Here is a 3,316-nt window from a genome sequence, read left to right on the forward strand (position 1 = left end):
TCACAGCACGCAGGGCCGAGCTCAGGAAGGCTGGGGTGAAGATCTGATTCCTTTTCTCCTGGCGCCAAACCGAATTATCCAGTTTCTCCAACCTGAGTTACTAAGAGAGAAAGGTACTTCCAAATAAAACGTAAAATCCGCTGAGAATGGCAATGCTAAACTAAAAGTTCGTTTTGGGGCTGGTGGGTGGGATAGAGGAAAAAGGGCACGCATAATCCCGGAAGGGCCGTGGATTGCTGAGGACTGTGGTCGCGGTTGAATCTCTGTTCCCCTGGGCAGATCCACGCAGGTGCTGCCCTGAGAGCAGGCTCGGGGTTACACACTTCGGCGCAGACACAGAGCTCTGCTCCTGGGGCCGTGCAGTAGGCACCCTACCCAGCCCAGCGACAGTGCGGAGAGCTCTGCGCACTCACCAAGTGTTAGGAGTGCCCGCGTTGGACGCCAGGGAAGGGGATGGGTTCGGAGGGAGTTCCTGCTACCGGGAGGGTCGGAACTCAGGGTGATCAAGCAAGGAATGCATCCCACTGCCGTGGGTGCTTATGCTGCCTAAGGAATCAGTACCAGAGCGGGTGCGATGGCGTTTGCCTGGCAACCCAAGAAGAGTAAGCAAACCGTGCATCTAGTGGATTAGGTCCAATACCCGCAACTCGGCGGAATCCCGAGACCCCCGCGGCGCAGTTTATCCCCCCAACCCCAAACTCTGGGCCCCGCAGTTTGGCTCCACCGCATCGCCAGGGTGCTGGAATTTTCCGAGCGGTCTGCTGGCTCTAAGCGAGAGGATCTGTGAGGGAGATTTGGGAGAGCCACTTCCGGCTTTTGTGACGACCTAGGGGCCTGAGATATTGGTAGTGACAGGAAAGAGGTTTTGTTTTTTTTTTTTTCTTCCTTCTTTCCATCCCTCCTCCTCCCCACTTCTTCTTGGTCATTATGGTTTGGGATTTTAGTTTTTGCAACTTGTCATGAAGCAATGACAAAGGCTTGGAGTTCTTAGTCCAGCTCAGTTCTTTTATCCCTTCTGGTAAACCAGTCTCAGAGAAGGCAAATGACTGACACAAAATATCCCAACCAGCAGCTTCATGTCTGAATTGGACCAGAACCCAACCCAGGCCTCAGGTGGGCGTCTCAAGGGCGTCCCCCTCTTGTTTGTTTGTTTTTTTTCTTTCTTTTTGAGACAGAGTATTGCTCTGTTGTGAGGCCCGAGTGCAGTGGCACCATCTGGGCTCACTGCAACTTCCACCTGCTGGGTTCAAGCAATTCTCCTGCCTTAGCCTCCCAAGTAGCTAGGACTACAGGCACGCAGCACCACACCCAGCTAATTTTTGCATTTTTAGTAGAGATGGGATTTTACCATGTTTGCCAGGATGGTCTCAATTCTTTGATCTCATGATCTGCCCCCCTCAGCCTCCGAAAAGTGTTGGGATTACAGGCGTGAGCCAATGTGCCTGGTCAGCCCTCTCTGTTTAAAATTTTTTAAAAATATAGGGAATGCTTCATAAATTTGTGTGACGTCCTGGTACAGGAGCCATGCTAATCTTCTCTGTATTGGTCCAACTTTTTTCCTAAGCAAGCATTTTCTCTCCCTAGTGATCCAATATGAGATTACTGTGCTTCCCAGCCCACATCCTCACCATCTCCACCTTTCCTGACGTTGGTGAGATGGGATTCCAATTGGAGAGGATCCCTCCCTGGGTATCCTGCATCTGAGGAGACCCCAGGGTATCCTAAGCAGGTGCCCCAGCCCCACACCCTCTGGAATATGAGAGAAGGGAGCCTTGAAGGAGGTGTTTTTTCATTTGTAAAATGGGGATAATAGTACCTGGGGTTTGAGCGTGCGTGTATGCATGCGTGTGTGTGTGTGTGTGTGTGTGTGTGTGTGTGTAGATGCTTGATAAATTCTAAAGGGCTGCAGAGTTATGTCCTGCTGTCTCGTAGAGGTGAAAATCCTCTGAGTTCAGCGAAGCCCTGAGGGCTTTAGAACTTAAGACAGGTATTCGCTGGGGATCTCCTGGCTTTGGAGGATGCCCAAAGTCAGCTGTGGCAGAGCTCTGCCAGAAAACCCATGCCTGCCCTTCCTTCCTAGGTCCGACAAGAAACGATTCTGTGCATATGGCTCTAAGAGGAAATATCTTTCCACTCATCCTGTCAATTCCAGCTCAAAAGCACTTCCTTTAGGAAACCCTCCCTCACAGCCAACCTCACCCCAAAAACGTTCCCTTCCTTTGATGCACACCTTTGATGCCATCCCTGGAACCTCTCCTCAGCACTGCTGTAAGGCTGCCTCCCTCCCTCTGGAGAAAAATGGTGATGGTAGAAAGGAAGGTTTGGAAGGACATATCCTCACAGGTTCACAGCCCCACCTCAAAGGAGAGGGTGGCATGGCTAGAATCAAGGAAGAAAGGGAGAAAGGTAGTCCCACATACAATGAGCATTTCTCAGCCAGGCATGGTGGCTCACGCCTATAATCCCAGCACTTTGGGAGGCTGAGGTGGGTGGATCACCTGAGGTCGGGAGGTCGAGACCAGCCTGGTCAACTTGGTGAAACCCCACTCTACCAATAACACAAAAATTAGCCAGGCGTGGTGGTGCATGCCTGTAATCCCAGCTACTCAGGAGGCTGAGGTAGGAGAATCACTTGAACCCAGGAGGCAGAGGTTGCAGTGAGCCAAGATCACACCATTGCACCCCAGCCTGGGTGACAAGCGTGAAACTCCGTCTCAAAAAAAAAAAAAAAAAAAAAAAAAGAATAAGCATTTCTCTACTGAGCAAACCCTCCACACCTTGTTAGATGAGAGGGGAGTGGGATCTCCAGTTGTCTGGAGAAGGAAGCTCTCCTGCCAGAGCCCTTTTCTTCCCAGCTCCAAGGCTTCAAGATGGAGAGCCCCAAGCTAGAGGAGTCTCTCCTTGGAAAAACTCGCCTCTATCTATTCCACTGGGGAGTCCAGTTTGAAATAGACTTGCCCTTCCTCCCTGCAGGACTCCTGACTGTGAGCTTCAGTCACCCCTGCACACCCATTTGGTTGATTTTGTCTCTCTAAGGAGGCCTGAGCCCAGCAATTCCCCAGTGTGTTCTATTCTTCTAGGCTTCCTCCTTCTTCCTCTTCCACCTCCTCCTCTTGTTCTTTCTTTCTCCTCCTCCCCCTCTTTCTTTCTTCTTTCTCCTTTTTTGAGACAGGGACTCACTCTGTCAGTCAGGCTGGAGTGAAGTGGCACAATCTCAGCTCACTGCTGCCTTGACTTCCTGAGCTCAAGTGATCCTCCTTGCCTCAGTCTCCTGAGTAGCTGGGACTACAGGCATGCATCACATTGACTGGCTAAT

General features: G+C 51.1%; 1 non-coding gene across 1 annotated transcript; it reads right to left on the reverse strand.

Moving 5' to 3' along the window:
* Positions 1-1,474: 1,474 nt before the first annotated feature.
* On the reverse strand, positions 1,475-1,578 carry LOC119472915. Its single transcript, XR_005202091.1, has one exon. It is a non-coding gene; the product is annotated as a U6 spliceosomal RNA (small nuclear RNA).
* Between the last annotated feature and the right edge of the window lie 1,738 nt (positions 1,579-3,316).

The sequence above is a fragment of the Cebus imitator genome, unplaced genomic scaffold (genome assembly GCF_001604975.1).
Source record: "Cebus imitator isolate Cc_AM_T3 unplaced genomic scaffold, Cebus_imitator-1.0 Scaffold123, whole genome shotgun sequence".
In the NCBI taxonomy this organism is placed as follows: Eukaryota; Metazoa; Chordata; class Mammalia; order Primates; family Cebidae; genus Cebus; species Cebus imitator.